We start from the raw sequence: 13,631 nt of genomic DNA on the forward strand, positions 1-13,631 counted from the left end.
TAAAGTAAGGCCCTGAAGAACCAGAAAGTACCTTTTACTGTTGATACAAATTGTATCTTTTTAACTGAGAACTATTTTGATTTGTAGATTTAGTAGAAACACAAATGCATAACTATAACTAGTCTTTTGGGCAACATTTTATCCCTTATTTAAAAATTAGAGATTTCAGACATAGAATAGACTTAGGCAAGTAAAAGTAGATACTTATTTAGGTGTCTGTCTCGATTTCACATATTAAAAAGAAAAAAGAAACTATTGGCATCTTCTTCCTTCTAAAATCTTTGTAGTGGGAACTCACTAAAATAAAGGTAAAATGCTGCCTGAAAATGATGTCCAAGCACCTTTGAATACGAAGACGTTTTCACTACTTGTGCGACACCATGTGTTGCAGCAAGTAGGGTTTGGGTATACAGTAAATGCTTCTAAAGAGCATTGTGCTTATAGACATATCCAATAATCTGAACCATGTTCAGCAAACCAATTCAGGACGTAGTGCTCATGCAGCTTCAACTGCTGATGTGCTGCGGGATCTGCCGTCGCCTGTCCCTGCGGCAATACCGGAGGGGCTCTACACCATCTGTCCTGCGTTGTCTGTTTAGGGAGAGGAACTCTTCACCTGTGGCAACAGTTTTTCCCTGGATTTGGTTGGTCGCCATCCGTAGAGCATGTTTTAATGTAGAGATCGATGCAGCGCTGACGCTGAGGTTTGGACTGGGAAATGGGTCTCATCTTAGTTGTACACTAAGATTTTTTTAAATTGAATTACACTTAAGTACTACACCATAGTGTAGATGCAGCTGTTTTAACAATGCAGTTATTATATTTGTGTTTTTAATGGGTTTCTACATTTATTTTTTATGTAGGAATTTACTTCTGCCAAAAGTTGAATTCCTTTAAGCATGAACAGAAACGTGTATGTAATAGAGGCGTTTTGTCTTTTTCCCTATCGTGTGAGCACCAGAATGCTTCCTATGATGTACATGTAGCAGTCTGGCCTAGAGTGTTGGATCAGCAGGCTTAGCCACGTTGTTAAAACGGCGCAAGGAGACGCGTGGGACTGTGTGCTGCAGCACCCAGACCTGGGTTATCAGTATTGATTGCCTGCACGTACGTTTAATGCAGTATTGAATCCCTGAAAGTGTGTTGATTGCTAGAGAATTCTTGTAATAGGTTCTGTGCTTTGTACTCAAGCACTGAAAATGCTTTAAAAGTATAAGAACAGGAGTCATTTGGTGGTTTTTAATGTTGTGCAATGATGTGCTAGTTCCCCTTAGACTCTCTTGTGTTGGGTAAAGCAAATTTACTGTGGACAAAATATTGGCCTTGATATTTCCTTTGGTTTTGCTGTGATAACAGAGAGAATGAGGAATTGCGTGTGAACTCCTCCACGATGAAGAGATCAGTCTATATATTTAACAGCCTTTAGAGAGGACACCAGTAAAAAACATGAACGCAATGATACTTGTCAAATACTACATTTGTCAATGTAATTGTGTTGATGCAAATAACTGAACTGTAACATCCTGTGTTATTTAAACAGTAAAGGTAGTTCAGTGATACTGTCTTTGCCCCAGCTGAGTGCTGGAATTGCAGTGAAGGATTAAGTACCTTTAAGTTAGGCCTGTCCCACCGCTAAGAAGAGGGCAACGCTTTCCCTTGTCTTCAGTACTTGAGAGTTGTTTTGTTACTTAGCAGAAACTCTGTATTTTTAGATAGAATCCTAAGCTATTATAGCTACATCAGTAATAGTATGTAGATACACAGTATTTTGAATGCACATTTACGTTAGGCATCTGCCCACAACTGTTTTGTATACAACGATGTGTTGCCAATATTTAGAGTTTTTAAATATGTCCTATGGATACCTAACTTTGAGCTAAATATGCCCAGGCTATGACAGTATTAATCGCTTTGTTGTCTCTTTTTTTTTTTTTTTTAAATATGTGTGTGTGTGTGTGTGTGTGTATATATATATACATACATATACTTGGCAGGTGGGTTTAAGACTACTGCTAATAGTCTGAGGTAAGATCATATCTTTTCAGGTGTCCTGTTTTCTTTGGTATATCTGAATTGTAGCTTGGTCCTCCACTGCAGAATAGCTCTGGGGAGAGCCAAAAGCCTGATGTGTTCATGTGACACCCCAAAAAGAAGGCGTGCCGGTCTGGTGAAGCCCTTGAAGGGGACTTCTGCAGCCTTGGAGTATGTGGACTGTTGAGCAGTTGACGATCTTCTGCTGTGAAAGTCATCGTTAATGGTGAATACTTTTCCAAAAATATCAAAGCTATCAGTGTAAACCAGAGTACCTCACTTGGAACGGAAAGCTGGGGGCGCTTGCCCCAGCAAGGTGAGCGCCGGAGGACTAAATGCCTTGGTGAGAGATACCGCGGCATCTTGCTGCAGTAAGAGACTACCAAAACATTTATCAGTTTTATCAGTTGATGGTTTGACCAAGGTATTTTTGATGTGTAAAGCTTGAAAAATGAGTGCTTTCATACTCTCTGGAGCATTTAGAAAAATACCCAACTGACTTTTCATTGCTACTGAAAATTGAAAATACTGTGCAATTAAAGAGACCATTTTTTAAAATAAAAATAATTTAGAAATTATTTATTTTGATTTACAGTGTGACTCTTGCTAATTTATTCCTTGCATTATAAGGCTGTGGTGGAGTGCCATTTATATTTTTTATTTATCATAGGAACTAAAACTGCTGAGAAAAAAACCAATAGATTTAAATTTAAACAAAAGAAAACTCTATGGCCTTGTTTTGTTTTTTATAAAAGGGCTGAGGTTTTATAAATGTCAAATCATGCGTTTTATATACTTTGTAAATTTTAGAAAAGCATAGTTGAAGAATTTTGTTCAAATTAAATAGGTATGTGCACATTGTTTAGACTAACCATGTAACTAATCCTAAAATCATCTGTGTTAAATGATTGTTCCAGCTAACCTTCTGCTAGGTAACGTGAGAGATGTTCAGACTTCATTTTCAGATGTTCTAGAATACATTTCATATATCTTAAGGTTTCATCAGAAACTGGTGGTCTAGTCACCTAACCGCACGTGAAATGTCTGTTTGCATGTGAATCATCCTACCGTATGCTGGGTTTCCCTTGCAGTGCATTACAAGGTAATTCACTGGTGTATGTGAAGTTTGTAGTAGATGTTTATAAAGGCACTATCAAATACAGTGTGGTGTTCATAGTTACGAGTATGCTTTAAATAATTTTCCAGCTTCCATTTTCAGGTCTTAAAGGGTTGTCATAACTTGTGCTTGAAGTGTTTATTACTCTGTCTACCCTTTAACCTAAATGATTGCAATAGTTCTCGTCCCCTCTCTCAGACTTAATAGCTGTTGGAGGGCCCAGTCTCCTGCCACTTACACGTATGCCTGACTTCAGCACAAGTACTCGCATGGGCCAATTTTGGTGGCGTTAGAGAAGACCTGAGTAAAACTGGCGTGTGTGTAAGTGCGGGAGGGCTGGGGCTTTGAGGAGCACATTTGGAGCAGAGCTGGGGAACCGCCTGCTCCCAGAAGGAGGTGAGATCTCACTGGTGCTGACAGGTCATTTGGCCAGGATTGCACTTTGTGGTTGTTAGGAACACCTGCAAACCAAATCTACTTAGGTGTTTAAGCACATCCATCCTCGGTGTTTCAAAGGTGTAACAAACTACTCTTCACCCTGTAAAACAAAACCGCTCTGCTTTTTGTAGAACAACCTTTCTTCTTTTGGTCTCAGATGAAGTCTAAGTTACCACGTTAGGTTGGCTGGTTGGTTACTTTTTATTTATCTGAATGACATTCTTAATTAAACTGATATTTAAAAACTGTTTTACCAGCATATTACAGATCATCCTGCAAGGAATCAGAAATGCAGATATAGCAGCAATAATTGTGTTTTGTAGTTCCTTTTCCCCTCATTATCTCTGTATTTGTTGAGTAGGTGAGATTTTAATATTGTCCTGAAGTCCGCTCTGGCAAAAACATTAGCTAAAAATAACGTTTGGACTACTTGGTAAAGCAATTGTCAAACTGGCTCTTCGTTCCTTCACTGGTTGTTCTGTATTATTTCTGTGATGTGACTATTCACATCTTAAAACCACCTTCTAAACCGTACAAAAACACATGTACATGGATTCTGCTTTTAGAGAAAAAAATAAAGATTCATTTTACTCATTGACGGGCTGGTTTTGTTTCATAAAAAAAAAATCTTGAGAGCAGTTAGCAGTGAGTTATAGACAGCTTTGTGTTCCTACCTGCACAACAAAACTGCTCACTTTGAGTAAATTTAAACAGTTTCAAACATATAAATAACTATAGATTATCAGTTCATTTTTAATGTAGTAATTCATATTTAATGGGCTCTTTCCCCTCATTTTGCTTACTAAGAAAACTAAAACTCTGGGGTTAAGTAGCCACATCAGTCATTTAGTGGCAGAATTTGGATTTAGATGTTGTGCCAGTGGATCTGGTCTCCTTTCAAGTACTGCTACACATCTACTCGTCTTCCATTGCATAATTATTAGTGGCCTAGCTCAAAATACTGTGGGATAAATAGAATAGAATAGAATAGAATAGTTATCTGATGAATGCAGAGATAACAGCAGAAACTGCTATAAGCTGTGATAAAATGACTATTCAAAATACACGGAGCTGTTGAATTGTATTTTTGCCAGATTGCATTGCCTGGCTAGGGCCAGCATGCCAAACTTGCTGGGACCCTGTGTCCTTCCCTCTCCAGCCCTACGTGCGGGCGCAGGAACAGCCTGCCAGCCCTGCAACGAGGAGCAAAGCGGGGTGATGCGAATGCAGATGGAAGGAGCAGTTGGCCTAAAAAAAAAAAAAAAAAAAAAAAGACCATAATGTTGCCCTTCATCAGTTGTGACCACTGGTAATTTGCTTAATGCAAATGTTTTGCACAGCTATGAACATCTGCTGTTTTACTGTATCCAGCCTGAGCATATCATATGACTGTGCCTCCTTTCACAGCAAACGGAGGCACTGGAGTGAAACGTAAAGGTCTCTCCCCAGCAGCTGGGTGGAAATACTACAGCGAGGTACCTCCGGGGATGCTGATCTCAAAACTCATCATGGTGTGCATGAACCATGACTGATCGCATTGGCAGCGGAGCGGAGGAGTGATGGGAAGCTGCGTGCGTGTAATGCGAGGGGCGGGAAGTGCTTCCCTGGCTCGCGGGGCAAGGTGGTCCCATCCCAGGAAATACCTGCGCTGCCTGCGCCAGCGCTGGTGCGCTGCTTGGCTTCAGGTGGTGGTTCCTTTGCAAGCTCTGGCATGAGGCTGCTTGGTCTCTGACATACCGTTTTGTGCTTGCATTGCTTTTTTCTGACCTGCTGCTGGACTCTGAGCACCTCTGTTGCCTTGTTGTCAGAAGTCAGGCTGGGGTATTGCTGGCCCAGGTGCTCCCATCGCCTTCAGCTCAGCTGAGCCCTCACGCTCGCCGCATGGAAATACGTCATTTTTTCTGAAGTGCTGTTCGAATTGTCATATAGCTACTTTTCAGTAAATCAACGCTTGGAGCTTGAGCAAAGAGTGTGTACGTAAGCAGAGAGAAGGCTCAGGGTGGATGATCACGTCTCCAGCAGGAAGAGATGGATCAATGACCTGAGGTGAGGTTTCCTTGGCTGCTGATCTGCATGGCGCAGGCCTATCGGTTTCTTCAGCCAGCTGCTTGAAGTCTCTCTCTAAAACATTTGCATTGTGTCTCCACATAATTGATAGATCCAGAAATCTTCTGTTTGCAGTAGATGAGGAAATTAAATAGCACACTTTCCCTTACACTTTTTAAAATAGTATCATATTATTCACCTGGCAAGAAAATGCAGTTTTGGAGGGCAGAGGCTCCATCCCCCAAAGCACAAGTAAAGGAAGGACTCACTTTATGGCCTCAGAGGTGCGAATTACTTCTGCTGTATTTATCAGGCTGAGCAGATAATGTCTGAAGACCCCACATGCATGTCTCCAAGGGCCCTGTCCTGCTCTGCATGACCTGCAGCCTCCACCCAGACGAGTTAAGGAGAAGACAGGTTGCTTGTCCTGCAAGTCGCTGTTCTCTTGAAGGCATTACTTAGGGCAAGGGAAGAGAAAAACACATTTCATCCATTATTTCAGATGCAGAAGCAAACTGCAGGTGGGACATACGTTGACACTGTGTAGCTCCAAAGCTGAGAGCTGTAACTCCAGAGAGCTGAGGAGCAGAAGGTAGGGTTGGGTGGATGCCCAAAGCCTGACCACAACCATCAGCTTGTTGTTCCTGCAAAGAGCAAGAGGTAACGGGGCCTGGAGCATGTCCAGAGCTTGGGTCGTAAGCCCAGTACAAGATCTAATGAACAGGTTATAACTTTTCTCTGTTACTTAGTTGTTTAGCACACTGAAGTTATTTATTTTCTAAAAAACAGTTACCGCTTCCCTGGTTGCATTACTCACTTCCCTGTTCGACTCTCAACCTTAGGACGCTCTGGCTCTTGCTCTTGAGCTGCGGGATGGTACCTGCTGGGGGATGCTGGGTGACAAATCGCTCTCTTCTCTCCTGTGAGGGCACCGCCAGAGCCCAGCTTCCAGCCAGCTTTCAGCTGCAAGTGCCCTAAAAATTGCTTAAATTGCTGAACTTGTTGCTTATATTTATGGTTGTGATGCTGCATTCAGCCCACTGCAGCAGGCAGAAGTAAAGATCGACCCACCATGTTCCATACAGTATGTTCATCAGTGGCAGTGTTAAACACTGAGGGAAGTGCAGTAGAAGTGCTGCAGCTGATCTTGACTGATGAACTGCTTTAAACATCAGTATTCCCAGCTGTAACTCTTCTCTTCAGTGAGACCTCACAGCCACTACCAGAGTCACGCGCATTCCTCATTTCTTGAGGAAACCGGTATGCTGGATAATTCAGAGGAGTTGCAAAGCCGCAAGTGGGATTTGGCATGTCCCTGGACACACTGGTTTCTTCATAGGTGGTTTGCTGGCACAGGCTGGATTTCATTTTATGAGATTGCTTCAAGAATGCCAAATCCAGACTTTTTCTGCTCAAGACACTGAGCTGCTGGTGCTTGTGTAATCTGGTTTGGTCTCTTTGGGTGGTGGTTGCACCACTGCCCAAGGCCTCTCCTCCGTAGCTCTGATTTCTCCCTTGGACTGATCAAGGAAAGTGAGTTTCCCCAGTTCAGGTGAGTCTTTAAGTCCCATGAGGATCTGCTTGCCTGCATCACGCAAGGCAGGCTCGGAGAGCCTTTTACCAGGTTACAAATTTCTCGTGATGGCTTTAACAAGAGTCCACGTGAGCCTGACAGGCATCACAGCGGCTCCTGATGCAGGCTGAAGTGTTGTTAGGTTGGAGATGAAGGGGCTCTGTCAGTCATCCTGGAGCTGAAACCTGAACTAGACAACCCGCATGACCTTGTCTAGAGGACCTGCAAGAGAGGCTGTTGTACAACCACACAGGAATGCTCCTTGCAAGACCATTTCCAAGCAGGACAAAGCGTCGCTTTGGCCGCTCTGAGCAGCGTTCTCCAGCCTTGCAGGATCTTTGAGCTCATTCTGCGATGAAGAAATGGATGAGAGATTTTCTCCTCCAGTGCATGAACTACCCCCTTTGCTCCAAAGGTTTGCTGTGACTGTAGAGAAAAGCTGGCAAGGAACTGGGCACATTAGGAGCACATGCATTAAATGCCACCATCATCCTGCTCTTCAGCGTAATGACAGAGGACCTGTGTTCGGTAACCCCAGGACCCACTCCTGAGACACCTGGCATGGCAGAAGCAGCAGCAGAAGCAGCAGCAGAAGTGTTGAAAATGATTGAAATTTCCTCCACTGATGGGGTTCGTCACACACCCTGCTTCACACGGCAGGCTCCCAGAGTCCTACAGCCACCACCAGGAAGGAGCTGCCGCCCCGCATTTCTCTGCACATCCCTGGGGATGTATCCAACCCACGAGCTTCTCCAAGGAAAGCTTGGGAGAAGCTCCAGGCTGAGGAGGACCTGCCCAAAACCAGCTTGTAGGAGACCCAGGAAACCAGTCCTTACTGGAGTCCCGCAGGGCAGGATGGGGTGTGGGTTGAGGAGCAGGGGTGCCCCACGCTCACCGTGGCCAACAGCTGGGTGCTGGGACATACATATGAGCACCCCATGGTAGACATGCAGATGACGTTCCTGGTGTCACTCTATTTAATGGCCTCCATAGAAAGGGTTGGGCTTCCCCCCCCGCAGTTGAGCTTGCCAAGAGCAACAGGTAGGTATGACAGAAATTAAATGCCGCTATTAATTTACATGAGCTGGGTGAAGTGTAAGCAAGAGGAGTGTGGGGGATAAGGAGCTGGCGATGAGTGTTCGCCAGGCAGGTTCCTTACATTGGCCAGGCTCACCTTACAGAGATCCCCGACTGGGCCCTGGAACTGGAGCTGCGGCGGTGGTTTGGGTGACCTGACACGCCACCCCTCGGGAAGCGGCCTGAAAAGGGGAAAATTGCATTGGGATCGTGCCGGGGTGCTTGGGAGGCAGGGAGAAGGAATTTGGTTTTCATCCACTTATGCAAAGCTTTCGGGCACACACAAACCTAGATTTAATTTATATTTTGCCAATTTCAGAAATAGAAATGCTCTTTTTCTTTCCTCAGGGGGAAAAAAAATGAACTGAATTCAGTAGCAAAAATTCCCGTCTCGGGCAGTGTGTTTTCCTCCCTGCTCCCCCGCTGCAGACACCTCGCAGACCACGGCAGCACCTCTTGCTGCTCCAGCAGTTGTTGGTGACTCTGGCATGAGCCACATATTTGCAGACTGACTATAACCACCAGCCTGCTGGGGCTCAGCCCCAGTTAAATGTTTTTATGGGGGGGTGCAGACCACGGTGGCCCTCAGCACTAACCTGCCCCCAGCATTCACAGGCTGAGGCTCTGCCCTGGTCTTGTCACCGTCACCATGGCTGAGGAGAGGCAGATGCTCCAGGAACTGCAGAGAGGGATGATGTTATGTTTGTTTAATTGACTTATTTTATACAAGAAGAAATGAGTTTCCCTTGGCTCCTTCTGCAATGAAGTGATTTAATTAATGCTGAAACTCCGTGCACACAGGACACAGCAGAGCTGCTCGTGGTTGGCATGGGCTACATCTATAGAATTATTTCAGAGAAAGAAAAATGTCAGCATGATAAAAATGGAAAGTGTTAGTGTGCCACGTGCTGCCAGGAAATGGGGCTGTTACTCCATCTTAAACCTGGATCAGACTTTTAATGAAATTGTTCACCCCACCCTTTTCTTTTGACATTTAAAATTAATTTAGTGGGTTACCACCCCCACCCCCCCCCACTGAGGGCCAGCAAGCTCTGCCATAGGAGGCTGCCGGGGTTGGGGAGGCATGCAGGCTTTCGTTCACTAACTTGCCAGCACACATCAACTATGGAAAGCAAAGCGGCAGCAGAACTTCAGTCAGGCCGTCACAGAAACCGGGAAGAAACCCCAAAATGTATGTAGGTTTATGATGTTGCCCTCCACAGGCGAGGCAGCAAGGCAGCCGAGTCCCGAGACCCAGGGTGTCTGCATCCCAGCCACTGCGTGCCCACCCGCCTGGCCCTGGCCAGCTGCAGCCCGGCTGCTTTCAAGTTCAGACCCTGCTGCAGCCATAGATGCAAAGACCACTTGTGAAATTAGAGGAAAGACCCATGATGAACTTCTGCAAGGACCAGCAAAGCCACTGGCCAGCCACCAAGTGTGGAAATAGCGCAGAGGCGAGGGGGACAAGGAAGGAAAACACCACTTCAAGTGGTGATCAAGTTGCTTTCTGCCTTACAGACCAGGCACTGCTCTTTCATGCCGGGTATTCACAGGCATGATTGAATTCATGCTTTCCTTCCCTGCAGGACAGCATTTTTCATCATACAACACTGCTACAACAATACTTCAGACAGACCTTCACCTATGGGTAAATGCCAATCTGCTATTTCAACAACATCCTCACCAGGGCAAAATCCTGACACCCCCCGCCCCGACGTGACTGAGAAACCTCCTGTGGTCTTCCCACAGGCAGGATTGTCACCCCGCCTGGAAGACCATGACAATTTTCAGCCATCAAGGCTTATACAAAGCAGCTGCTGCAGCAGAGGAGGAGACATCCCTGGGCTGGGTCCTCCAGCAGCCGCCGTGGGGAGCTGCCACCCCTTCCCAGGCCAGCTCCTGCCGGCCACCAGCGGTGGGTGTGAACCTGCACCTTCCAGCTAACAAAGAGCCGATCCGATCTGTTATAGCTAGACCAGAGCAGCTACATTTTGAACAAAGCTACAATCAGCAGTGAGAAAGAGCCCAAAGCTTTCATTACATCAAAATCACTTTCTTTCATGTTTCCGTTTTTCACTCTGGCTGCTAAGGTACATTACACTTCATCTTGCCCAATTCCCTCTCTGCAGGATGTCCACCAGAGAACTTCAACACTTGTAACAGAAGCCAAAAAGCATCGTAGGCAGACATCAGCAAAGGCAGCACAACAGTAAATAAAATCCTTGGGAACATTTTGCAGTTGTACTGAAGATGTATTTGCATGAAAGGGTCCTATTACCTTTCACTGTTAGTACCTGAAGCAAACACAGTCTTAGAGAAGGCTGCTTCAAGCGGTAGTTATTGCAGAAACACTTTAGAATCTGGCTAGAGATAAAATTCATGGAGGCCACTGTGCCTTGGTTCCCCTGAGCACCAGGAACATCTCTAACCCCCCGCATGGGTAACGCAGGGAGAGGGAGGCTGCAGAAACAATTTGAAAAGAATCACTCAGGTGCTGAGCAAGCCAGTCCCGAGGCCCCGGTGCTGGCCTAGATGTGCAAAGCAGCCCCTGAAATCCCACAGCTCTGGATTTTATGTTCCTCTCGGCATCCTGAACCCAAACCTCATCCTCCAAGGGCTGAGCCAGGGTCTTGCTTCAACTGGTGGTGCCCTGGCGTAACCCACTGAGGCAGGGGAGGCTTCCTTCTGCACAGCCCCGGGGCTCCGCGGGGGTTTCAGCAGGAGGCTGGCGGTGACCCAACAGCCCGCCCTGCCCACCCGCAGCCCTGAGGTGTTGGGGACGCAGCTCCAAACCCTGCCAGGACGGAGAGCCCACTGCACGCAGCCCCTCCTCCATCGGCCAAGCCGGAGGACTGCTCCCCGCGGGCGGTGGTGGCTACAGGAGGCACAGCAGCGAGCACCCAGGCAGCGTCCCAGTTCCATGGGAGGCTTGCAGAGCACTGAGGCGGCTCCCTCGTTGGGCAGTTATCAGCTAACGATTTTGGGCACGTGCTGTACGGCTTTGGCAGCCGCTGTTTCAGATCCAAGTCCTCCGATGGATCTACCCGCACAGTTCCCAATGCAGGAGGCCATTGTGCAAGAAGGCACCGCGAGGAACACAAGTGTTTCCAAGGTTTGCTATATTCCCAGGGGATACTAGCTGAATTTGGGAATAATTCAGGCGTCCATCTACTCAATTACGAGATTCCTTAATTACCAGCTCCCATCTTTTCCTTCAAGAGCAATCCATTCTTTGCAAATCCAGCCTCCCATGGCTTATCTGATCACAGCACAAGACGTTTACCTGGAAACTCCACTTGGGACTGGTGCCACAAAATGAATTAAACTTCTCAGAGAAGTGAAAAAAATTTTCCCTAGCAATAAGCAACACTGATTGTCAAATGAATAGTGATTCTTTGGATTAATGTTAAAACCCATTTATTCAGGCTTTTGTGCAGGGTGCACAATTCAACGCAGTTACGTATACACAGTATGCACATCCTCATAGCATACAAAAAGGCAAGCAGCAACGGGTGCTTACACTGGAAATGTATGTACAGACATATTAAATTGGGAGTTTTACATTAGAAAATTATCTGACACTATTCATGTATCATCGAAGCTATTAGAAATTGTGTAGAAAACCAATAAAACTTGGAAAGTATCTACTCTTACTTCACTTTACCCAGGCTGGATATAGAGTCAGGCTTCCCACACTACATCATCTGTGGGCAAAGCCTACAAGATCCCCCAAGCACTTTGAAGGGTCACATCACCATTCACTCTAGCACGTCCCATTACATGTTAAAGATTAACATATTAGTATTATTTCCTGTTTTTCTGGGAAGAACAACAGCTTAAATACTTCAAAAAGCTAATTTTCTCCTGGGAAAAGACAACAAAGGAAAGATTTAGAGAGACCATGAGAGAACCAAACATTAACGAAATGTCGTAACAGCACTTCCTGGTCCTTCCAAAAAACTCTTCACGGACCAGGCAGCGCCTAATTTAAAGTGCTGTAAACTGTCCAGATTTACAGAAGCGCAATAGCAGGCCTTGGCAGACCCCAGGTCTTCTGCTGATCTTTACCTTGTTCCTATCCTAAGGGCTGCAAGAGATCGTACTTTTGTAACCTGCACAAAAAGACAGAGAGAGATCAACTAGATTTACCAAAAGAATACTAAACAAAAACAATAAATAGAAATATGCAGCAACATCATAAGAGCCACACTTCACTCCCTGTAACTATTCTGAATTTAATTTCCAACTGAATTTTGTTTCTAAGACATAGGCAGAATGAGGGAGCATCAGAATGATTTAAGAAACATGTGGTTCTTGTGGCCAAGGCCCCCAAGGACACCGAGAACCCGTCTTCATTGACTTTCAGCTTGAAGAGGACGACAGAAACCACAGCTGAGCGTGACATAAGTAAGACTGTGTTAAAACTGCTCCCAAAGGTGGCTGAAATAAGATGCCTTGTGCATAAATACACCAAATACAGGACATATTTGTAGAACATTCAATCACAGCCAATATGATTTCAGACATCTCTTCTTTTTAGCACAGCACACATACCGTTTGCTGTATAAGCTCTGGGGTTTAGTTTATTCAGTTTGTTGCCTTGCATGAGCCTTTTGGAGAAAAGGTGAGGACAGCATAAAGAATCTCTCTCAAATTTATTTCTCTCCTAGTTTAAAGTTCTCTGGTGGAAATCTTTACAATGAGTCAAAATTTACTTGAGTGAAGATATATTTCAAAAATGTGTATTTCCCATGTTGATTTTTATGAAAATTCATTGTTGAAGTGGCTTGAAAAATGTTTTCCTTTTAGAGAATTACTTCCTTAAGTAGATTATATTATGAATAGGCAAAGAATAATCAGTATTTTAAATTCAGCCTTCCTATAGTGCGAACCTCTCATTCTGATTGTTTTAGAGAAACACTTCAGCTATAAGTATTAATATATCAGTATTTTATTCAAAAGGAATCAGGAAAAAGACTTAATTACCAGATTCTCTTTGTCATTCAGTAAGCATAGGGAATGAGTTGCTATTCAAAAGTAAGAAGCCTTCAACAGCACTTCTTTACGTTTACGAGTGCAGCTACAGCATGTAACACGTAGGAACGTCACGTCAAATTTTATACCACAGCCTGTTTCCCACACAAATCATTTTCTGGCACAGAAAGTCAGTGGGAACTTCCAGGGCTTGAGCATAAGCAAATAAGACGTGTGGTTAAGACTTAGAAGTACTAACATTCTGGTGTTTTAGAAGTCTGACAGCAATTCGTGGCCAGGGGTGGGGAGGAAAAACATGCTTCTGAAACAGGAGAAAGAGCGAGTGAAACTGTACACTGGGAAGGTACCACTGAA

The sequence above is a fragment of the Gymnogyps californianus genome, chromosome 1 (assembly GCF_018139145.2).
Source record: "Gymnogyps californianus isolate 813 chromosome 1, ASM1813914v2, whole genome shotgun sequence".
Lineage (NCBI taxonomy): Eukaryota > Metazoa > Chordata > Aves > Accipitriformes > Cathartidae > Gymnogyps > Gymnogyps californianus.